Source organism: Dendrobium catenatum, unplaced genomic scaffold (assembly GCF_001605985.2).
Source record: "Dendrobium catenatum unplaced genomic scaffold, ASM160598v2 fragScaff_scaffold_133, whole genome shotgun sequence".
Classification (NCBI taxonomy): Eukaryota; Viridiplantae; Streptophyta; class Magnoliopsida; order Asparagales; family Orchidaceae; genus Dendrobium; species Dendrobium catenatum.
Window position 1 is genome coordinate 11,610,288 of NW_021318595.1, and position 26,456 is coordinate 11,636,743.

General features: G+C 36.1%; 1 protein-coding gene across 5 annotated transcripts in view; it reads left to right on the forward strand.

Moving 5' to 3' along the window:
• The window catches only part of LOC110114130 (EVI5-like protein), a 122,457-nt gene that overhangs the window by 84,995 nt on the left and 11,006 nt on the right, over positions 1-26,456 (forward strand). Inside the window, exon 10 of one of the 5 annotated variants that reach the window (XR_003702786.1) lies at positions 10,753-11,309. The exons of the other annotated variants lie outside the window; for them this stretch is intronic. The gene's annotated coding sequence lies outside the window, so the exon portion shown is untranslated. The remainder of the gene's footprint in view (positions 1-10,752; positions 11,310-26,456) is intronic. 5 annotated transcript variants of the gene reach the window in all.

A 26,456-nucleotide genomic window follows, 5' to 3' on the forward strand; every position in this document is an offset into this window, starting at 1 on the left:
CAGAAATCTCGGTACAACTTCTTCATAAGTATAAAAATCAAATTCAAGTAATATAAATAAATATCGAGCAGTACCTACTTATAAAAAATCAAGTTACATTTAAATACCGAGCAGTACCGAGTTATCAGAAGGTTAGGTACAAACAAAAATGAGAGGATCAGACGAAGATGGATGACAAATTGTAAAAAATAGGAAAAATCGTCATCCAAAGTATAAGTGCCAAATGTTTCGTTGAAATCGTCTAACTCTTCCAAAGTAATGGAAGGTTCCTTCTCATCCATCGCCTTGAACGCTTCGCGGAAGTTTGCGTAAACCGTAAATACTGTATAACGTTCTGTGTACAGTAGATAATCGGCCAAAAGTTTACTCATATAAGGTATATACCCGCGTGTTTTAAAGTTTTCCCGCCCGTTTCAACGAAATTAGTGAAAAGAGACGTCAAATATCAAAATTATAATGGGTTTGGGTCGGGCCGTCGGAATGCTACGTGGCGTTAAATTAATGGTGGCCGAACCTATAGAAACATTCGGTCAGAGGACCTAATAATTGTTCCCAAACGAGAGGGATTCCGTCTCATTTTAAAGACGCGATCGAGATGAGCAGGAGATCGTGACGAAGCGACTGTTCGACGCCGTTTGCAGAGCAGAGGAATGGGCGACGGGATTGTAGCTGCCAGAGCAGCGATTTGGGTGAGATTTTGCCACAGGTAATGATTTCAAACATTTTTTTTTATTTTATTTTGTCTTTTCCTCTTTGGCTGCCTAGTATAGGTCAACATAATTACATTAAAAAAATTTAAAACAAATAGCGCGCGCTATTTTGCACCGTGCGCCGTGCGCCATGTGCCATGGCACGCTGTGGCGCAAATAGCGCGCGCCATTTTGAATGTTTGCGCCGCACCATACACATAGCGCCGTAGGTGCGCCGCGCCGCGCCGTGCGCCATGGCACGCGCTATTTTGCGCCATTGACATTTATGTTCCCACCTCTTGACTGAACCACATCCACCAAGCCGCCAGTCTCTACTTCCCCAAAACCTTTGGCTGAACCCTTCCCCCACCCAACCATTTTCCTCACTACTTTCCTATCTACCGACCACAATCCCCCCTCCCCTTGGCTCCAAAATTTCAAACACAAGTATTCATTACTTTCCTAATTTAAGTTCTTGTAATTTTGGAAAGTCAAAAGATTTCAAATTTAAATAATTTTGAATTTGAAATCTCTTTTTTAGAAGAAAAAAAGTTATGTTATAAAAATTCCTCTAATCATGCTATTTGAAATTCAAATAGATAATTACCATAATTTCTTTCCCTAATTAATATTTCAAGATTAACAAGTCATTGAACACTACACCTCTCCCATTTGATTTTAAATTTTAAATTTCAAACGCATAGTTACTACTTTCCATAATTAGCGCATTTTAAATTAGAAAAGTTTTCAAATCAGATTTTAATTTATTAAAAATCTGAAATCCCTTTCTTAAAATAACATGAGCTATATTAGAAAGCCTCCTCCAATCATGCCAATTTGAATTTAATGAGAGATTAGCCTTAATTTCCTCTCCCATAATTGATAGCCTAGGATTGACAAGTCATAAAACACTCCAATCAAGGCCCCATCAAAGGGGCCGACCCCTCCCTCTATCTCTTTCTCCTTTTGCTCCTCCCAATTAAGTCTTTCAATCAATTACTTTAAATTAACTTCAGATTTGAGATTTAATTTAATTTCTATTTTCCTAATTGAGAGATCATAATTGACAACTCTATTAAATCAATAATCTCACCGCAATCATAGCTAGCTTGGTTCTACATCAAATACATGCTACATGCATATAATGATGTGAGCAAAACTAGAGTAAAGAGACATATTGGAGAACATTAAGACAAGACTTAAACCAAACTCGATTCAAATATAGCTTGCAAACATCCAAACAAACTTAGGAGAAGCAAAAGCCAAATCGAACAAAAAAAAAATGTTATCCTCAGTATAACCGTCTAGCGGTCTCCTCACATGTAACGAAAGTAGGAAAATTTAAGAAAATTGTGCTTAGGCTTGCAAACCAAGGGTCCACCACTGCAAAAGAGTCCAACTTCCTTTTTAAACTCCTTCGGCAAATGTCTTCAAATTTCAGCCAACATACACTTCCAAAGCTCAAGAAGAAGGATACAGGTGGAGTGGAACTTGCGTAGAGAAGAAGAGGTTAGAAGCCAAGACGAAATATAGAAGAGAAAAAGGGGATGGAACAAGCTCTCAAGCTTTTCCAAGAAGAAACCCCCAGGTTTTGTAGAGATTTTTTCTCAGATTTTCAACAACCTTTTCCATACCAAAACATCTCCATTTTATACGCAAAAGAAGGCAAACAAATAGCCATAACACCGCCAACCAAATTCAATAAGAATTAGGAAAATGAAAGGCCAAAAGTCATCAAGAAGAAGGCCAAAAGACAACAAAAAACTGCAGCAGAAAAACTGCACAGAAAATAAAGAGGAAGTCATCGAAATCCCCCCCAAATAGCCACGGAAACCAGCCAGCAATGGACCCGTAAAGCCAGTACAGGAGGAAAGGCATCAGAGCACGAGAAGCCAGCCAACAAGGGATCCGAAGAGCCAGCACAGGTGACATAGGGGAAGAACACGGGAAACCAACCAGCAAGGGGAAACCGAGAAGACAAAGAAAGAAGAAAAGGAACAAGTCCACTCCATTGAGCTCCTCAATAATGAGCTTAAAACATAAGCATACCTTTTTGAATTAATGAGCCAAGAAGTGCATTTAATCTCCAATCATTGAGCTAAACTTCAGCTCAAACATTTATGAGCTAACACCAAGTAGAATTCCAGCATTTTGAGCTCAATACCAAGCAACCAAGGCTCACCCGAGAGCACTGAGCAGCAACCTCACCAAATCGAAATCAACAAGCAACCTAAGGACGAAATGAACCCAAGAGCAAGCAAACGCAAGGCTTGCCATGCCTAGCACTTTCCTACCATGATCATTGGAAGCCCGCCATCATGGATAGCTTTTTAAAAAAATATAAAACATAACTAATATTGTTCAAAATATATTAACACAAAAATAAACTAAAAACATGAATGCATCATATAATAACATATTATATAACATTTTATTGAACGTTCACAAAACAGTTAAAAAAGAAACATAAAGTTCGTTCGTTGTGTAATAAAAAATGTCCAATAAAATATACGAATATAAAAATGAAATTTCAAACATAGAAATGAAATGTCTAGTAATAACAATTTTTTTTTTAATCAGAATATGTCTCATCCTCTGCTGATGCTACCTGCTTTCTAATGAACTAATCCCTTAATATTTGCAACTCATCCAACAAATGACTTTGTTGCATATGCATTTGCATGTTAACTTGTGATTTTCTAACTTGATCTAGATTTGTTGTTAGGGCAGCTACCTATTGGTTGTACAATGACTCTTAAATTTTTGCTGAGAAGCTGGAGCCACCAGATGTCTCCCTCTCATATGGTAGGCTTGCAAGCCTAAATCATAAACTCGACTTTTTTGCGTTCCACCTATCGCTTACGACCAAGTGCGGTAGTCAGAATAATCTGCTAAGCCCCTAGAAGATCCTTCACCTGCTCCAGCCTATCTCTCTCAAAGCCGTGTATACTCTTCCTACAAAAGTTAATACAAGATTAATCAATTTACACATGATATCTTGGAGGAGACTACGATAACACCATTTTATTTTTAATAATGTCATCCTTATTTTGCCTGAAGGGATGACCTGTAGGTAAGCACATGTAGAAATCGTCGAACCATGTGTTCTTAATTCCCTCCCTGCTTTAAAGTAAATGATTTTGTAAATTCCATGCAATATGGACAAACTAATTTGCCAGAAGCAATGTTTAAAATTGCGTATTCGGGTATTGAGGCGTTTTTTCATTCGTGAGGCGAGGCGTAAGCCTCAAGGCGTTTTGAGGCGTAAGCCTCAAAATCAAAAGATTGCATAAAAATAAAATGATAATTTTTTTATATACTAATGAATGAATAATATAAAACATAAAAAAACATAAGATATGAAGTGAAATCAAAATGTCCCAATAATAGACAACATGAAATATAGTTCAACTCAAAATTCTATCTTTCCCAAATCTCAGTATTATTTTCATTAAAATATAATTTCAATTTCCAAAAATAAATAACAATAACATATCACATAAGAACTCATAAGTCATCAGCACTGTCATCACTAAGGGGTTCTTCATTTGAATCCTCATTATGATGAACTGGTCTCTCCCCTTCCTCCTCTCCTAGAGAGTCTAATGTCGGGCATTTACTTCAAGATTTATGTAAGTTTTAATATATATAGCGTGAGGCGTAAGCCTCATGCCAGTGAGGCGAGGCGGGCCTCAACCAAGTTGACGCGCAAGCCTCATAAAAAAAACTCGAGGCGTAAGCATCGAGGCGTTTTTTACTGGAATTGTGTAAAGACGGGCCTCAAGGCGAGCCTCATATTGCGCAATTTTAAAGCATGGCCAGAAGTGTTTCAATCTGAAAGTTTATCGTACGCAGGTAAGTCACCATTGTTCAAAATAATGTTGCTCTTATTATGAAGTTTTGTTTGGAGGTATCACATGTACTTATTCATTCTTCCCATAATAAATTTAAATCATCGATCAAAGGTTGCAATAATACATCGATGTTTGCTTTTGAATTATGTAGCATTGGAATGATCAGCAATAGAAACATGTAAGTTGTAGTCATACACAACTCTGGTGAAAAATTGTAAGGGGTGAGTATTACGGGCCAACATGAATAAGATGAAGCGGACTTACTAAATGGATTAAAATCATCTGCGCATGAATCTAATCTTATATTTCTTGATTCTCTGGCGAAGGTAGGATGTGTATGATCAAAGTATTTTCAGGGATCTGCTTCTGATAGATGTGTAGTAACACCTTACGAGATGTGTTCATTATGTCATTTCATATGAGCAGCAGATCTCATAGATGCATATAACTATTATAATTTAGGAATTATGAGTAAGTAAAATATCCTATTGACTGGTACATCATTCAGCTTTCTTTTTGTCCCAGACTTTGGTCTAAATCTTGGTGCATTACAATGATGGCATGTAATATCTGATAAATTATTTTTATAGTATAACATTCATCCAGTAACATAATAATATTTTTTTTTTGCATATGTTTGAAAACTAATTTTTTAGTGTGTTATAAATATATAGGAATTATGTTATTTATCGGGTTGGTTTATTTATCCAACACAACAAATTAATAAAAATATTCATCGGGGATATTATAGTATGTCTTGATGCTTAACATTTTCATAGCAACAGATAACTTATAGTGAGTGGTACTCCCATTACAAATTGATTGCTAGAGAGCATGCAACAAATCATAAAAATTCTGTGCCTCTTTATTTGGCGACTCTTCTGTATATGTGGACTCCGAAAATTTGGCCCCGGCCTCCCCGCCGCGCGATTTCCTTCTTTTATTCTTCCGGCGAGGGAGTTTTAACGAACTAAGTTCCGGGGTAAATTTTGGAAGGCAGATGGGTTTGTAGATAAGACACTACCCAGAGATTTCGCCCTCATTTTGTGAGGACTTTATGATCTGAGTCCTGGTTTCCTATAGGCGCAAGCCCCTATAGTTAATTACCCCTCCCGATCACGAGAGAGAACTTTCGATTAAGGCTAGTCAACAATCAGATACGTATAGAATACGTGTTATCTGGCATATAGTAGCAGCATTGGTTTAGGATATTGGAGAGTTTGGATTTGAAAATTGAAGAATTAGATTTTTTTTGGATTTAGGGTTGGAAGATTTGATATTTAAAAATAGAAATTGCACCATCTAACACTTAAAGCGGATGGTGGGGGAATGGATGATCGGCTCGATCAGGATCCCATGGTTTCGTCGTCCTGGGCCATCGTGGTCCCTGGTCTACTTAGTCAGAGGAGGTAGTCGACCCAACCTGATAGAAGGATCCTTGTCGGCAGCCATGGGTTGCTTCGTCCAAGGGGACCTTGTAGACCGAGGTTGAATGTCTGTCTAAGGGGACAAATTTAAATCCACCTTAGCTAACAGAGGGCTTTGTGCCCTATCAATCATATCCTATTGATACATATCTCAAGGATTTGATGCTTTTAAGGATCGTATTGGTGCTGTCCATAACCGGTATTTCGTGGTACCATTTGGTGGCAAAACCACTCGGTTCAGAGGGCCCCGGGTCATAACCATTTACCTGCAGTGCCATTTGGCGGCAAAACTGCCGGTTAGAGGACACGTACCACGTCCTTACTGGCAAAAGATTGTTTGAGAATGGATCCTAGTGATATTTTCGACTAGGCATTTGGCTCTTTGTGAGCTAGAGTTTATTTAAATTTGTCCACCCCGACAGACTGTTGCGGAGGGTGGATGGATTTTGCTTTAAGTGATTAATGGGTTGAATTTCAAATTTAAATATTTTTAGGATTTTGTGGAGTTTTTGGATTTGACATTGTGGGTGAAGTTTGAAAATATTTGGGAACCCTCCGGTTGAGATCTGCATTCAACACGGCCATCATCGGGGTTGTATTTGGGGTCATTTCATTTGTTAGATTAACCTTGTCGACCCTTCAACTTAATTATAGAGGATCGGGTTTCACTGGCTTTATGCCTTTGTTGGTGAATTTTCTTGATTTTAGGTCTTGAAGGCCTAAAATGAATGTATTTAAACAAATCACCGGTCGCTAGAACCGTGTATTTTGTTAGTAGTTCGAATCTTGTCGACTTCTATTATCCGTATAGAAGGATCGGATTCGAACTTAAATTCACTTGTCAACCCGCGTAGCATCCATAGGCGTCACGTGTGTACCAATAGCACGCTCGCCGGGGCCCATGCGGGTTGAGATTGATTTACCTTGTGTACCTATGTGTATACAAACTACGGTGCACGTGTAAGGGTATTTTAAAACTTTGTTAGTTGTGCATGTTATTTGTCATTTGAATGCACAACATTTCTTGAAGAGCTTATACCGCCTTCTGTCTGCTTGTATCAGTGTTGAGATCCTGGTGCGTACTGGTCTTGATATTGACTCCCCCCCTTTCTTCATTCACCGGGGAAAATCTTTCTGGACTTTGGAGTCAATGACTGTTGATTTAGAAAAACTCATTTTAGGGTCTTCGGCGTAGCAGACTTGTTATTTCCGTGTTTGTAGACACCAGAACAGTTTTTTTCTCAAGTATGGAAATTAGAAGACTTGGAACACCCGAAAGTTTGGTTCTAATTTGTTCAACATTTTCTCCCTTCTGCCGGGGTTGCCTTTTTCGTACATCGGGCTGCCTTTGTACCCGATGTACTTGTAGATTTGATCACCGCTGTCTAGGTGATATCTTCTTACTTGTGTCCACAGTATTCTTGTACATTACATTGTTATCCACAAGTGTGTTCATTTGCATTTGTAAGGGACCGTACTTATGCCCACAGTGGATTCATCGTATTTTCAACACACTGTTGTTATCCACAATGTATTCATATGCATTTGTAGTGGACCGCTGTATTCACTACGAGCTTTTAGAAAATGTTTTGCAGGAGTTCATTTTTCTGCATCATATTCACCCTTTCACCATCTCGGGTGGTTTGATTGTACTTATTTGACCTCATAGGGATCGTCGTAGGAGATACCTGTACTTGTGCCCACAGTTGGTTCGTTGTCCTTATGAAGTACCCGCTGTTTGTTGTCACAACGATTCATTTGCTGATGCATTCGGGTCATTATTCCGCTACGACCTCCTAGAAGTGTTCGTAGGAGACCTCTTCGTCTTGATCCAGCCACCTTTCACCAATCTCAGGTGGTTCATGATTTCCTTGCTTGTAGGGATAGATCTTTGATTTGCTGGTCTCCCGTATTGCATCTCGATCAACAGGCATTGTAGGGATTGTTGTAGAAGTTCGTGCATCAGGTCCTTGTAGTTTTGAGCTTCCCGTGTGCGATTCAAATTTGATCTTTGCATGTGTTTTGATCCAAAATTAGTTTCATTCAGACTTGAATTCATCTCTTTCTCAAATTTAATATAACATATACAAGTTTACAAGTCCCCACTTGATATCGTCTATAACGCTGAGTTCAAGTGCGAGTTCAACTGGCTTTATTCTGGATTCGGATCCAGTCCAAATCAAAGTCTTGTTTGATGTTCTAGTCTTTTTCAAGTCCCCTTCAGTCCTTTGATTCAATTATTGCATTGCGTCACATTTGTTCAAAGTTCTTCTGAGTCTTTGTAAGTTCAGTTTCATGTTCAAAATTGATTTTGAATTTGGTCACAGTTTGATTTCATTTCATTTGAATTTGGTCTTTATTAATCATTTGAGTTCAAGTTCTGGTCCACAAGTTCACTGTTCTTCGTATAGGTCCTCTGTTCATTTTAGTTCAAGTTCTGTGCTCTTCTGTTCAAGTACAGATCTTCTATATTGTTGCCCAAGAAGATTTTCAAAATTGTTCAAGTCTTTGTAAATTTCAGTGAAAATTTCGGCAGCACCCGGCATATCCCCGTTTGGGGAAATTGGGAGCTGGACCTTCCCACCACGCTACTAGAGCGTGTATGGTAGGTGTTCGTAGACACCGCGGCCGTACAAATTTTCATCCCACCACGCTACAAGAGCGTGTATGGGGCCTTCAGCAGTACCCGTACCAGAACAGTAGTGACGTACCAGAGCAGCAATGACTTCCCACCACACTACAAGAGCGTGTAAGGCTCTCTCCACACTCGTCGTATGCGTCGCACCGGCTCCCTCCTACCGTGCTACAAGAGCGCGTATAGTGGTTCTCCGGTCCGTGCAAACGTCGAGAATAGGATTTTGGACCATCATACCTTTGCGTAGCAATGTCGGCAGTGTCAGTGTCGAGGTCGAGGCCGAGGACCGTCCCCACCACGCTACAAGAGCGTGTATAGGGCTTACCCGCCTCGTCGTATGCTTCACACCGGGCTCCCTTCTACCGTGCTAACAGACGCATATAAGCGGTCCCCGGTCCGCTGCAAACTCGAGAACGGGATTGGATTAGAAAATTATACCTTGGCAACCCGCGAGGTAGCAGTGTCAGCAAGGTCGGGTATACGACGATCGAGGCATATGCATTCAATTTATAATTAATCATAAATTAATTATAATTAGTTATATTTAATTTATAACTAATTATATTCAATTTAAAATTAATTATAAATCAATTGGATTTAATTTATAACTAATTAAAATCTAATTATAATTAATCATAGTTAAAGTATAATTAATTATATTTAATTTGAAATTAATAACAAATCAATTATTTCTGACTTAAAATTAATTATAAATTATCTAATAACTAATTATATTTGAATTATAATTAATTATATTTAATTCAATTATTAATTATAAATCAGTTATTTCTAATTTATAATTAATAATAAATTAACTTACAACTAATTACGTTCAAGGTATAATTAGTTATACTTAATTAAAAATTAATTAAATCAGAAATATCTAATTTATAATTAATTATAAATTAACTTATAACTAATTATATATTAGATTAATTATATTTATTTTAAAATTAATCATAAATCAATTATTTTCAATTTATACAACTAATTATAATTGATTATATTGAATCTGTAATCAATTATATTTAGTTTAAAACTAAATATAAATCAATTTTATAACTAATTAAGAAACAGAACTATCAACTCCTAATTGAATGGTAGGAGTTAACAAATTTCGGATTAGAGAATTTTGAAAATAAACCTATGCTCGAGTAAGGTTTATACTAAAGTATTTGGGCAAGATTTTTGCAAAGAAAATTTAACGGAATACATTTTTTTTTTTTAAATGGATTTAAATAGAGTTCATACAAAAGGATTTGAATAGAGCTTATAATACAGAATTCATGGATTATGAAAATCCCTCAACCAATGAGACCGTCATATTTTTATTTGGTAATACCCATGATAGTAGTAATTTACAAATGATTATAATCAATCATAGTTAAATTAAAATTACAATAAAATATGATTAATCAAAGTTATAATTATCATAATTGGTTAAATAAAAAAAAAGTTTTCACCTTCTGCTATGATCTGCTTATATAACATTGAAGATAAGGCTTGTGAAGGATACAAAAGCACTTGCGGCAGAGATTAAAAAGGATATCGGTTACAAACTTAAGCTTAATTGCAATTAGCATTTTATCTATTTACAATTAAACATATTTAATGATATTTAATTGTAATTAATTATGATTGATTTTAATTAAATATAATTGATTTGTGGAGATCAATTATAATTAATTCGTAATCGATCATAGTTAATGATAATTAATCATCATTAGGAGCTATTGACTGCCATAAGGGATGACTACAATTGAACATAACTAACTATGATCAACACTTATTTATTCTCAACTAATGATTTTGAGTACAATTAATTATAATTAGTGGTGTCTAATTGTAATTAATTATAATTGCTCATAATTAATAGCAACTGATTAATGAAAATCAATTACGACTAATCATAATCAATTATGATTAACTGTAACTAAATATCACTGATTTTAATTAACTGTAGGGAAATATAACCAAAGCAGAATATGACTAATAATAATAAATCATTACAGTTAACTATATTCAATTTGTAATTGAATTTACCTTACTGATAACCATTGATAACAACTATAATCAGTAAAGTAAAATGACATAAAAAGGACATTTGAAAGAATCTTCACCTTTTTGCTTTGTTGAAACTGACACAGTGAAATCCTGAACAAGGTTTTGATGGGTACGAAGCTTGCGACAGGTGGAGTAGAGGAAAACGTGACAGTAAAAAAAAAATTTGGTAAAGTGTTTTTTCCGGGTTAGCGTGCCAATGGATGTGGATGGCGAGATCAAGGCAAATCAGGATTAAAACCGAGCCATAGAGTCTCTTATACGGCGGCCAGACTTTGGATGTGGAGAAATGACGGGAAACTTGCGGGCTTGAGGGTGATTTCGAGAGCTTAGGGAAGATGTGCGTTGGATTAACTCCTCCTTTAACAACCTGGAAGAGATGAAGCTGACGAGTGGATTAGATCAGAGATTGAACGGAGGATTTGAGCTCAAGAAAGGAGAAGAGATCTGGCTCTCAGAGGGGATTTCAACGGAATGCTTTGAGTGTGCAGGGTGGAACCTAAAACAACTGCTTCGTTGTTATTTTAAAAGGTGACGGGGAGGCAAGCTCTTTAATTGACAACAAGCCACCAGCGAAGATCGTGGGTGAGGGACGTATAGAGGTCGCCTAAAGCTCGTGGTCGGAGGTCCGGTTGGCGGCGAGGTAAGGCTTTTGCATTAATTGGATCTGATTTTTATTTATTATTTTTGTTTTCTTTTAAAATAATAATAAATATTATTATTATAGTTAAATAATAATAATAGTCATTATTTTTAAAATGGCAGAAATAAAAAATAATAATTTTCACATTGATTTTCGTGTAATTTCCTCGAAATCCATGTCGGATCACATCGATTTGGGCGCGTAATTTTCTTCGAGCAAATTTATAGTCCCTTTTAAGCAATTTGGACGTCCTGAATTCAACGACGCAGTCCGTTTTGTATTCGGAGGTCATTTGGTTGATGTCGCACGTTGCTTTTGTCTCCGATTTTACTCTTTTTCGCACATAATTTGATTCATGGGTCAACAGTATATTATTCAAATTGTGCTCCAATTGTATCATAAACTATGTCCTTAAGAGGTCGGATATTTTCTTCATCAGCTATATTAGAACTTGTAGAAGGGCCGCATCGAGAATTGAAATATGGCTCGTACTCACCATGAGAAGTCCAATATCAACATTCTTGCATGAATCTTATGCGATATAGATCAGCAATTATGTCATCTGGTGTGAGGTACACTTGATTTTTATGTTTAGAACATAGACATCCAAACTTTTTATTTGAGATGAAGCTAGGTAGTTGACAGACCTTTTCGATGAAAAATTTCGCCTCATTAATGAACTCTTCTGTTAATGTGTTTTGTCCTTGCACCAATCGGTTATACATCCAACTTATTTGATTTCTAATATCCATAATATGAAGAATTTAGGCTATGTCTAATATCCATAACACTGCCGTTGCCAGGTCCCAAGTCCTGGATGAGAAAAGTGGAGGGTTGCGTTAGGTAGTCGACAGCCAGCGTAAAACTTGTCGAACAATAATGACATGAATCCTTTAAGAAATTGTGAGAAAAAGGATTCATGTAGCCGACCCCACGTAGTGGGATAAAGGCTTGATGTTGTTGTTGTTGTTGTTGTTGTTGTTGGAATAGCATCTACTAAAGGAAAATTGATTGAATTCAAATTGATTTGCAAATTAATTCTTATTTAAATCTAATTAGAAGGTTAACAAATTAACAACACAATCGAAACATTAATCCTAGTATATGGGGTCGACTACATGAGTCCTTTTTCTCTATTGTGTTCTATTAAGAGTCAAATTCTCATTTAAATCTAATAAAAAAAGGTCATTTGTAATATTTTGTAACCAAGTCTTTTTAGGTTTTCCTCTACATTTTTTAACATAAGCTAAATCAAATACCTCTACTTTCCTAACTGGGTCATAGGGAGGATGCCATTTTATGTGACTAAACCATCTAAGGTGACTCTTTCATTCTTTCTAATCTTATATCTTCCATCGGAGCTTCTCCAACCTTTTAACGTATATGCTCATTTTGTATATTGTCTTTAAGAGTAAAGCTACTCATGAGCATTGTTATCTCTGCAAACACTTAACTTAATGTTATGCTTCTTTTTTTAATGACTAACATTTAACACCATAAAGCATTGTAGGTCTCACCACATCTTATAGAATTTTCCCCTAAGTTTGAGGGGAATTTTATATCACACAATAAGCAGAATGCATTCATCCACTTTAACCATCCAACTTGAATTCTACTAATAGTATACACATCTATTTCACCAGCACTCCCTCTCTAGTCTTATCAACAAGAAGAATATCATTAAAAAAATGCGTACACCATGGTGCAATCTCTTGCAAATGTCTACCGAGAACATCCATGACCAAAGCAAAAAAGAAATGGGCTTATGGCAGAACAACTTACGGCGGTTCCGACGACTAAGGTGGCGAACGATGGCGACGGAGCGATTACACGAAGGCGATGGAGGCGGCATTCGGCAGGAGGTGACTCACACGACCAGTGAATGAGCATGAATGAAATGAATAGGAAGACGATCGCGAACAACACCGGGAGGAAAATATGCCTTTTTCGACAGTAATGCCGGTGGATTTTCTGCAAGAAACATTTCTGGAGCATTTCCACCAGAAATATTTTGTCGTGTTTAAGACTTTAAGTAAGCCGACGAAAAACCGCCAGCAGCTCTGTTAGAAATTTTTGGCGCTTTTTTTGCCTTAAGTTACCTCCGGCTTTAGAAATAGGTGGCATTTCTTGTAGGTTTGCCACTGGAAAATTACCGGCTATTTATCTACCAGAAAATCTGCCTGGAAGTGACCGGTGGAATATTCGCCGATTACACTACTGCCACTACCGGTGGATATAATTTGGCCGGAAAGTCTGCTAGTATAGCCAGTTTTTCCTCTAGTGATGATATTTGCCTGAAATTTTCATGATGTTGTTTCCTATATGAAGCTGATGTCAGTTTGCATGTAATTACGTTGTTTAAATATGAATATCTAGGTTTGAGACATAGCATACCATGTTTCTACGGCCAAAATTATTCTCTATGATTTCATTTGTCTAATGACCAATGTGGTAAAATTATTTAACGTGGAATTGTAATAACTGAAGTGTTACTCTTTCCAATAAAATTCCCAAAAGAGTTAGAGCTAGCACCTTTATAACAAAATATGATTCGAAATTGGGATGTAGAACACATATAGAACCGGCAGGAAAAACAAGGACATGAGAAATAGGAATTCTCAGTAAGATTTGGAAAATGGGGTTAATTGACTAATCTACCCGAGCTTTGGACACCCTTGGATGGCTTGCCAATGGAGGAGAAGAGATAATACTCGGGTAAGGGCTTCTTTGGTTGAATCTAGGAGAGAGAAGAGATATTAATGATGAATTTATTTTATTTACTTCTACCTTGAATGTTACATTCTAAAACCTATTTTTAGAAAAATAGTTGTCAATTCTTATTGATCCATAATCCAACTGAATGAATAATTTTTTAAAATCTCATCCAATGGAACACTACATCTATTTAAAAATTAATTTAAGCTAATGAATAAGAAACATCCATATCTCGATATAAAAAATAAAGAAATGAGATAATTTTAACTTGAATTAAGGGAATATTTCTTTCATCTCTTTGTATAAGGTAGTCCATCATATAGGATGAGGAAGTTTTTAAATGGTGTTTGGGAAGTTTCTCTTATTTTCTCTAGTTGACTTTTTATCTTCTCTCTCCTTGGAAAACCATCTCAATTCAAAATTCAAATTATAAAATTTTTTAATTATATCTCTTAGTTTTAATTCAAAATTCAAATTATAAATTTTGAAGTGGAGGAATGCATCGGGCTTGTTGTGTGATAGAAAAGCCCCCCTCAAATTTAAGGGAAAATTTTATAAGATGGTGGTTAGACCGGCAATGCTTTATGATGCATAATGTTAGCCATTAAAAGAGAAACATGATATTAAGTTAAGTGTTGCAAAGATGAGGATGCTCATGTGGATGAGTGGCTTTACTCTTAGAGACATGATACGAAATGAGCATATAAGTGAAAAGGTTGGAGTAGCTCTAGTGAGCATATACGTGAAATGAGCATATACCTTATATGGTTTGGTCACATAAAACGGCGAACTTTTGATGGCCTGGTTAGGAAAGTAGATGTATTAGATTTAAATATGTTAAGAAAGGTAGAGGTAGACCTAGAAGGCTTGTTTAGAAAATATTAGAAATGATCTTTCTTTATTAGATTTAAATGAGAATTGAACTTTTAACATGACACAATGGAGAAAAAAGGTTCATGTAGCCGACCCCACATAGTGGGATAAAGGCTTGATGTTGTTGTTGTATGTCTTAGTTTTAATTTCTAAATATCTCTTTATAAGGGTTAAACATACAATTTTTTTCTTAAGCATCTTTTTGATCAAGGAATACTTGTCTTGATGCGAACAAACAAGTATTTGTGCATGTAAAACCAATGAGAGCACTAGTGCCAATCTTTACCTTTATGGTATAGATGATGGAGGAATAATTCTCTAGAAAATTAAAGGTCTCTCGGTTTGATTTCTACTGCATAATTACCATCTTGATGGAGAACCTTGTTGAGTTTGAGGCAATGATGCCCTTTAATAGAATATCTAACGATGTTAGGTGTTTTTTGTTTCTGCCCTAAAGGACATGCCTTGCAATGGTTCTCCAATTTCCCAATAAGGAGCATGCATTATTTGATGAATTTAAATGACAACTTGCTGAATTGATAAGCTTTCAAAAGTTGATTGTTAAACTAAAGTCTTATGATTAAAGCAACAACTCTTAGATCTTGGACTACCTGTAGGAACCATTCCAATTATGTGTGATAACAATAATGCTATTTGCATATCCAAAAATTCAATTCAACACTTCTGCACAAAACATATAGACATTAGACATCATTTTATAAGAGATCATGTAGCCAATAGAGATATAGAATTGCATCATATAGCTACAGGAGATCAATTGGCGTCTACATCTTGACAAAACCCCTAGCCCATGACACCTTCAGCACCTTGGACAAAACTATGTGTTATAGACATTCATGTTTAATTTAAGATAAATAAAAAAAAATTATTTGAAATCATTCTTTCAAATGTGTTAACCTGTATGTATTTTTTCTTGTGCATGTTTATGTGTTATTGTTTGTTGTTTATGATTAAAAAAATATTATTAAATTTTTTTTCTGTTTAAGATGTTTCCTTATCATCACACACACATCACTGACTCACAAAATCTGTCAAATTAATATCTATATTGTAATGTATGATCCACATTCATACTATACGATAAGCACATATCACAACCTTTAGATTAGATCCGAGTTATATAATCGTACTATACGAACTCTTACTCTTACTGTACGATCTACGTGTAACTAACTGTTGAGGAATTAAATTTGTTTGTTACGAAATTGTTACCAATCGTCCGGTACGATAATTATTGTGTTTTGTACAGTACGAACACATGTTCGTACTTTACGATACTTTTCGTCAAACACCGCACTGACGACTGCTTGGGACGATCGTAATTTCTTAAGATCGTCAAGTACGATATCTGATCATATTGTACGATTTGACCACTTTTTCCGACAAGTCGTCCAGACGAATTAATTTCTCTGATCTTACTGTACGAACCTCGATCGTACTATATGATCTGCCTAAAATCTATAAATTTTAAGGATTTGAACGTTTCAATTCATTCAACTCACTAATATTTCAAACTCATACCTTCTAAACCTTCCTATCCAATGGTCGGTGGAAGCAAATGCGAAAGAATGACTCAGGGGAGCTCCTCCTTTCGTCATTTCAACAATCATTTCCTGTCAGCTAGGGATGAAGATGCCTATATCAAGTACAACGAGGTGAAAATCACTCGAATTTAAAATCAACAGGCATGAACTTCGAGATGATGAACCTCTTTGCCTCCATCACTCTTCAATTTCTTCTGACACTGGCTTTTCCCTACAGTTCTAAACTTCTTTATGAATTCTTAGTCAACCTTAGGCTAAATCTGGAAACCTCAAACATGACTTCCTTTATTTGCCGACAACATGTAAAAATCACCAAGGCTAATTTAGCAGAACATATCGGTCTTTGTATCGAACCACCTCGTCCACAATCCCTTATGTCAAATGACTTTGACTAGACTTCTGTCAACCTGATCATTAGGAATGTGACCATAAAACAACACCAACCACTAGTTCCATACTTTAAATTAAAATGCCTGTATCATCCAGCATATCCTTAGAACCTCAATTATACTCAAAGCTGGGGATTGGGTTAACCTAACCGCACTTCTTTTTGTTGTCACCTACCTCATAACGTCGAATACCAAATTTGATGAAGCCCAAATGATTCATGAATATATCCAAAACATAACTCATATTCGACATCCCATTACCTGTCGAAAACAAAATGTTTCCTTAGGACACATCATAGGATATATTCTAGACAAAACATACCAAGTCAATTATCTTACTCAACTCGATAATGTTCTTATTTTCTATATGGAAGCCTCCTATATCCTTTTCCATCAGGGGTAAGAGCACGCCGAGCCAAAATTTGATGAAGAAGGGGAAGCTGCTCCTACAGATGAACCTCCACTGTCACAAATACCACCACCTGCACCTACATACCCTGCATACCCTCAGGATGACATATTTCAGCTGCTTGAGTGGTTAGAAATCAGTTAGATTATCACATTAAACAACAACAACAACAACACAAGAATGACATGAGATGGTTTGAAGAAAGATTTTCCTCGATTGACAATCAATTTTCCTCCATTCATCAATACTTTCAACCATAACCACCATTTGATCAGGATCCACCTTACGTTTAGTGTTTATCTGTTTTGTGTTATTGTTTTTTCTTGTACTGTTTTATTTGTTTGATTGTTCCTCATCTTTTTGGTAATGTCAAAAGAGGGAGAAAATGTATGTTCCGATATGTTTCATTTTAATGGAATCTCGTGTTTGTGTTAATTTATTTTCTATTTTTTTATTTATTATTGTCTTTCATTTAAAAAATATAAAATAATAAAAATTTGCAACCCCTAATTTTTAAATCCATCACCTAGTGAGGGAGAGCTTATAAGAAAAGAATATTTATTTTGCCTATTAACCAAATATGCGATGCAAAGGCATTAGCTTTTAGTGATTTATATAATAGATTAGATACTAAAGAGGGAGAAAGATTGAGTGGAGAATGAGTGTGTTAATTCCTATTTTTAAGAATAAAGGTGATGTTCAAGATTGTGCGAATTATAGAGGTATTAAGTTAATGTGTCATACTTTAAAACTATGGGAGCGAGTTTTGGAGCATAGGTTGCGGTGTGATACTAATGTTTCTCAAAATCAATTTGGATTTATGCCGGGTAGGTCGACTATGGAAGCCATACATTTATTAAGAGGTTTGATGGAGAAATATAGAGAAAATAAGGATGATCTACATATGATATTTATTGATTTAGAAAAAGCATATGATAAAGTTCCAAGAGAAGTGTTATGGAGAGTTCTTGAAAAGAAAGGAGTTAATAATGCTTATATTCAAATCATTAAAGATATGTATGCAGGAGCTATTACTTGTGTTCAAACACAAGGTGGATTGACCAAGTATTTTCCTATTTCGGTTGGGTTACATCAAGGATCAGCCTTAAGCCCATATCTTTTTGCTTTAGTCATGGATGTTCTCACTAGACATTTGCAAGATGATGTACCTTGGTGTATGCTTTTTGTTGATGATATTCTTCTTGTTGATAAGACTAGAGAGGGAGTTGAAGGTAAACTTGAATTATGGAGGTCAACTTTAGAGTCTAAAGGTTTTCGCTTGAGTAGATCTAAAACGGAATATATGGAGTGCAATTTTAGTACTAATAGACCTAGTGAGGGGATTGTGACTTTGGGCGATCAAGTCATTAATAAGAGTACACGTTTTAGATATCTTGGATCTATTGTTCAGAGTGATGGTGAAATAGATGGGGATATTATCAGCAGAATTCAAGTTGGATGGTTGAAGTGGAGGAATGCATCGGGCTTGTTATGTGATAGAAATGTACCCCTCAAACTTAAGGGAAAATTCTATAAGATGGTAGTGAGGCCTGCAATGCTTTATGGTGCCGAATGTTGGCCTTTAAAAGAGAAGCATAATACTAAGTTAAGTGTGGCAGAGATGAGGATGCTCAGGTGGATGAGTGGCTTTACCCTTAGAGATAGGATACGAAATGAGCATATACGTGAAAAGGTTGGAGTAGCTCCAGTAGAAGATAAGATTAGAGAAAGTCGCCTTAGATGGTTTGGTCACATAAAACGGCGGCCTTGCGATGACCCGGTTAGGAGAGTAGAGGTATTAGATTTGACTTATGTTAAGAAAGGTAGGGGTAGACCTAAAAAGACTTGGTTATAAAATATTAGGAATGACCTTTCTTTATTAGATTTAAACGAGAATTTGACTTTTAATAGGACACAATGGAGAAAAAGGATTTATGTAGCCGACCCCATGTAGTGGGATAAAGGCTTGATGTTGTTATTGTTGTTGTATTTGACATCATCAAAAAGCGGAGATTTTTTGCAATCCAGCATCCCTAGTCTATGATTTTGATAATGACAAATATTTTAAATTGAATTGTTACTTTTATCATTAAATATTTTCGATTTGTCTGTGATTACTAACATTGCAGGTAAGACATACATCGCTCAAGGCTACTAAATGCTCAAGAATGGGTGGAATAGGAATGTCAAATAAATTAAGTCTGTAATTTTATTTTTCTTTATTTTCTATTTCTTTAGTTTGGCTATATAAGAATGTATGCAATTGGGTAACTATGCAAACACACAAGGGGAGAGATAAATTTTAAAAGTTAAAATTTTTGTACCAATCGTACTATACAACCTACAATCATATTATATGATAAGTATAAAAAGAATAGGGCTTATCGGCTTATTGAAAAATTAGTTTATGTGAACTAATCGTATTATACGATTCGTTACGATCTGAAACACTAGCCACCAAACTAATTTAAGTAAGATTTTGAAATTTTATTTTTAAACTAATCGTTCTGTACGTATATTTAAAATCTTGCTTAAATTAACTCCTCTGATTAGTAAATAAAATCATGATTTAATTAATGATAGTCGATCGTATTATATGATGTCGAGCGTACAGTACGATGTTAATCATACCAAATGATCGACAGAGATGAAATTTGGTCTTCCCAAAGATCGTTCCAAATGAAACAATGCTTTTTGAACTAATCGTACGATAAAATATTCATATTATACTGGACAACCTAGTTGACCTAGTTGAAATCAAGTTATCGTATTGTACGATGAGAGCAGTACGAGATGATTGACAGAGACAACTTCCAATCGTCGCAGAAATCGTCCTATAGGAATAGAGGAAATCAAACAGATCATACTGAATGATCTATGGATTATACTATATGATATGTTCGAATTAATTGAACAGTTCGTTTGAACGATTGTTTACATGGTATTGGACGGAACTAGTTTTGAATGGTTCATACTGTATAAACTAGAATCATACTCTATGAATAATGACGGCTTACTTGATTTTTTAGGCTTTCTTGAAGCCCAATACTTAAGCATGTTTTAAAGATTCTCTTAGTAATGTTAAGAGGATTGTGTGGCTGTTGAAGGGACTCTGAGAGAGAAGCTTTTGAGAAATTCAGGGTTTGAGAAGAAGGAGAAGCTGAGGTTGAGCATGTGGGAGTGTGAGGGAATTACACGGTTGCTCTAGGCTAGCTACACCCTTGCTCCTCATGTGTCCTTGGTGAGTCTTTGGAAGCTTTATAGGGAGAGAGGCTTCAAGTCATGTCCTCGAGGTACTCTGCCTTCTCCAGAAGGGAGAAAAAGGAGCTGAGGTACTCTGCCTTCTCTAGGAGGGAGAAAAAGGAGTTGAGGTTCTCTGCCTTCTCCAGTAGGGAGAAAAATGAGTCAAGGTTCGTTACCATCATCGAAAGAGTGACATAGCATCCGTCACTCTGCCGCATTATGTTTGGTGAAAGTGAGTTTATAAGAGCTTCTCCGCCTTCATGCTGGAGCAAAAAGAAAGTCACTTAGTGATTAGTGCAATACACGAAGCGGAGGACTTCGGAGAGTGGATGTTAGTCGAGGTTGATTGAACCACTATAAAAATCTTTGGTGTGTTTTTTTGTTTTCGCACTTTTATATTTCCTGCATTTTATTTATGTTATAACCAAGGTTTAAAATTGTGTATTCGGGTATTGAGGCGTTTTTCATTCGTGAGGCGAGGCGTAAGCCTCAAGGCGATTTGAGGCGTAAGCCTCAAAATCAAAAAATTGCGTAAACATAAAATAATAAATTTTGTATATACTAATGAGTAAATAATATATAAAACATAAAAATGTTACTTACTACATCTTTGAGAATAAATAAGGGAGATATATCACATAAAAACTCACTAATCATCAGCACTGTCATCAGTCATCAGCACTGTCACCACTCATCAGTCATCACTAAGGGGGTCTTCATTTGAATCATCAGTATGATGAACTGCTCTCTCCTCTTCCCCCTCTCCTATAGAGTCCAATATCTCCCAATCAGCTTCTTCTTCCTCATTATTAGTTATCTTCCTCTTCCCTAAATATTTTTGAACAATATCATAATGAATAATAGTGTAATACATTAATAAAAGTCTAAGAAAAAAAAATTGTATTATTTATATACTTTTTTTTATTTGTTCTTGAGTTGTGGTGGATGTGGATGCTTTAAGTCCATTAAAGTAATCAACATTTAAATCTTCATCTTGTAATTCAGATGGCATCACTTCAACTTCATCGTTTACAAACCACTCATCATCAAATGTTACATCATCGCAAAGCAAAGGATCTTCATCATCCATTAATCATTTTTTCTTCAAATTTCTATCTCTGAGTCTCCTATTATACCTAATGTAGACCAGTGAGTTCATCCTCAATGTCGACAAGCGATTTTTTCTCTTTGTATGTACTTGGTTGTAGGTACTCCAATTTCTTTCACAGCCAGATGAAGAGCATGTCAAGCCCAAAACTTTCACAGCAAAATACTGTAATTCTGGAGTCTCATCACCAATTTGAATCCACCACTGAACTGGAGATCGTTTGACAATTGTATCTTTTGCTTGTTGTAATCCAAAAAAACTTTCTATGTTCCTAAAAGGTACTAATTGCAAGTTAGCATTTGATCTTTCAATTGCATCACATATTAGACGATCCATGCAATGATATAATCCCAACTTTATTTCAGGGTTTGTAGACTTGTTCTCTGCATATTGATACTGAGGGTTTAGGTAATAGCCAGCGGCATGCAAGTGTCGGTGAAGCTGTAGTTCCCACCTATCATCAATAATATTCCAAATTTTCCTAAAGCTTCCCTCACTGCCTCCTAAGTTGGAGGCAATTATCTCTTTGGCTTCATCCATGGTATTGTAGATGAAACCCATTACAGGCTTTTTCTCAGCATCCACCATCCTTAAAATATGAACTAAAGGTCTAGTGGTTGTAATGGCATGTAAGACACTTTGCCAAAATCTGTCATTTAAAATAATCTTTCTAATATCTTTTCCCTCAGCCTTTTTTTCCCAAGCACAACTCAACTACTGTGTAGATGTGAACATAGCCTCTAAAGGTTGCCTAGCATCGAGCTTGCTCTCTAAGGTCAAGTAAGCGGTGGCAAATCTTGTTGCGGCTGGCCTTAGAATTTCTTTCTTCGAAAACTTTCTCATAAGAGCTAGAACCTAAGAGCAGTCTTAAATAAACTTGGTTATTTTTTTAGCTTTATTGTGCATTTTTATGTTGAGGTAGCTCCCCAAGCTTCTCAAGAATCAGATTTATGCAATATGCAGCACATAGAGTCCAGTACAAATGTTTTCTCTTCTCCATAAGTTTATTACCTGCAGTAAGAACTTGCATTATCTGTCACAATTTGTACAATCAAATGTTCTCCAACCTCATCAATAATGTTATCTAATAATCCAAATATGAACTCAACATCTTTGACCTGGTCAGATGCTTTAATTTGACCTTAAAAACACAGTACCATAAGGATTATTAATGAGGATGTTGATCAGACTTCTATGTTTAATATCAGATCACCCATCTGACATAATTGTTACTCCTGTTTGGGCCCAAGTCTTCTTAATTTCTTCGATGCTTTTATAAATGCTTTCCAACTCCTTCAAAATTCATGTTCTTAAATCATACATGGTTGGAGGTTTGAACCCTCTCCCAAATGCTCCAACTGAACGAATCATATTGTAATAAGCAAGTGATGTTGCAACACTAAATGGAATTGCATTTTAGTAGAAGAATCTGCCTATATCCTTACACACTCTTCTCCACGCCTCCCTTGCATTTTCTGGGGCCATTTTCTGTGTAGTAGAAGGCCTATCCTCTGATGTGTCAACCATATAATGATCCATAGGCCCTTTTGCACCCCTAGATTAAATGGGCTTCATAGAAGAAGATGAATCTCTAACGCTGCGCTCACTCCCGTAGTAAGATCCAGCATCAACTTTATCCTCAAATATCTTCTGTGCAAGATGTTTTGATGTGGTAAACTTATTCATGTATGACTTTATCTCATCCCTTACAGCATCGGGAACTTTGGAGCATGGAGCAACATTCTTGTGAGAATATGAAAGGTGTTCCTTCATCCTAGTCACACCACCTTTCACAACGTTATCACAGTAATTACATTTGAGATAGACATATGTTTTATCACTGCCTTCTACATCCACCTGAGTGCTATGTTTCCATGCTGGATCTTTTCTATGACCTGATGCAGCTTTATCTTTATTTCTAACCATTCTGATTGAGCAAAAATAGGAAGTGAACGAGTTCTTATTAATCTTTTTTATGACCTGATGCAGGTCGGAGGAGACAGCAGTCTCGGACAAAAGCGGGCGTCGGTCGAACGGAGGAGAAAGCAACCCAACTCGCAGTCTCGCAGTAGAACAAACCTCCAAGCAAAATGCGAAGAGAACAGCTCTCGTTTAGGGTTTAATATGCGTGCTGGATGTGTTCAGTATTAAATAATATCGAGCCGTCGATAAAGCAAAACACTACGTATTATATGCGTATGATATGAGTATTATATGTGTATGGTCTGTATGTATGTACGACGTAATATATGCATATTCCATGCTTATTTTGTAAAACTTCTTCTAAAGTATTTATAAATTAGCAGTTGTAGCAGCTGTAACTTAATGTATGATTTTGTATTAATAGTTAATAAAACATATGATTTTCTGGGTATAGTATGAGTACTGGACGTGTTCAATATTATGTTGTGTAATCTATGCGTATATTATGAGTAATATATGTATATACCATGCGTTCACCATGCGTATTATGTGTGTACTCTCTGCGTCAACATTGCGTATCTTAAAAAATAAAAAATAATTAAAAGAACATTTAATAAAATTTGATAAATACAATTTTAATGATTATGTACAATATAAAAAATATAAGAAAAAATTAAAAGAATATTTATAACAAATACAATTTTACAAGAGAACCTATGTATATTCTATTAATAATATTAATAGAAAATCATGCGAATGATTATGTCGAGCCTGAGTTATTTTTGTTTGAAAATCATGCATTACCATAAGGCAAGCGTTCCGACATTATATAGTGGAAATTTTAATGTTGAACAATAGTAAGCAATAAATTGTAAATAATGGCTCATAAAAATTCAACCAACCCTCCCAACCATATCTGCCACCCGTCAGTCCACATTCGTCTTTTAGAAGATCTTTGATGTATTTCTGTTGTGAAATGAAGATTCCTTTGCTGGAGTGAGCTACTTCAATTCCGAGAAAATATTTTAGTCTACCAAGTTCTTTGATGTCAAATTCCTTAGCCAGATTTTTCCTTAAACTGGCTTTCTCCTCTTCATTACTTCCAGTCAAAATAATATCATCAACATACACTAATAATATTGTGACTCCCCCTGAGTCTGAGTGTTTGAAGAATAGTGTGTGATCTCCTTGACTCTGTTGATATCCATTCAAGAGCATGAATTTGGAGAATTTTCCGAACCATGCCCTTGGTGATTGTTTGAGCCCATATAGAGCCTTTTTCAGTTTGCACACCTTGTTACCTTCAGATTTCCCTTTAAAGCCTGGTGGTATTTCCATAAATATCTCTTCTTCTAAGTCTCCATGTAGGAATGCATTTTTCACATCCAGTTGTTCCAGGTGCCAATTGTACTTGGCTGCTAGTGAGAGTAGTATTCGGACAGTATTCATCTTGGCCACAGGTGCAAACGTTTCTTGGTAGTCAATGCCATACGTTTGAGTAAACCCTTTTGCCACTAGTCTTGCCTTATATCTCTCCAGTGTGCCATCAGCTTTGTATTTTACTGAGAACACCCATTTGCAGCCAACCGATTTTTTCCCTATCGGTAGATTGACGATCTCCCATGTTTCGTTCTTCTCCAGAGCCTGCATTTCATCTTTCATGGCATTTCTCCAATTTTTATCAGATAAGGCCTCAAAAACATCTTTAGGAATACGGATATCTTCTAATGAAACAAGAAAATTTTGGTGTGACGATGAAAAATTGTTGAAAGATATAGAGTTGTTTATAGGGTATAAGGGAGGTGGTGAGCTTACCTTATTTCCAGGAGATGGTTCAGATTCTTGGATCTGCTTTGGAGTACAGCTTGAGCTTGTACGTCTGGAGTAAACCTTTCCAAATCTAATAACGTTGTCATGGGTTTCAGGTGGATTATTTTGAGGTGGTGGAGGAATGTCAAGAGGTGCTAGTTCAATTTCCTCATCTTCCTCAAGTTCAGTCTCCCCCTGAAGATGAGTTTTTGAGAAATAGGAATTTTTCTCATCAAAGGTAACATCAATAGAAACAAAGGTTTTTCTTGTGGGAGGATGATAACACTTATAACCTTTTTGGGTTGCTGAATAACCAACAAAGATGCATTTGAGTGCTCTTGGATCTAATTTTCCTCGCTCATGGCTGTGGATATGAACATAGGCAGTGCATCCAAAGACTTTGGGTGCAATATTATGATGGGTTCGAAACTCTGGGTAAAAAGAGGACAAGGTCTCCATTGGAGATTTGAGGCCTAAAGCAGTTGAAGGTAATCGGTTTATGAGATAGGTTGCAGTTAAAAGAGCTTCCCCCCAATAGGATTTGGGTGTATTGTAGTGAAATAGGAAGGCTCGAGTGGTGGCTAGAAGGTGACCATTTTTCCTCTCTGCAACCCCATTTTGTTGTGGGGTGTGAACACATGAGGACTCATGGATGATCCCTTCATTCTGGAAGTATGAGAAAAGGGTTTGGTTGAAATAATCTTTGGCATTATCAGAGCGGAATCTCCGTATTTTTACCCCAAATTGATTTTGGATCATGGAATGAAAGACGGGAAGAATGGTGCTAACATCAGATTTATTTTTAAGGAGATAGATCCAAGAGACTCTAGTGCAATCATCAATAAAAGACACAAACCAGCGTGCCCCGGAGATATTGGGGATTTTTGAGGGTCCCCATATATCACTATGAATAAGGTAGAAAGGAGTGTTACATCTCTCACTTTTGTTTGGGAATGAGGTTCTTTTATGTTTAGCTAACTCACAAGTTTCACAATGAAAATTTTTAGTTTCTATTTTCTGAAACAGTTGTGGATACATATGTCTTAGGATATCAAAAGACGGATGTCCTAGTCTATAATGATGAAGCCAAATAGTGGAATTCCTATCTACTAG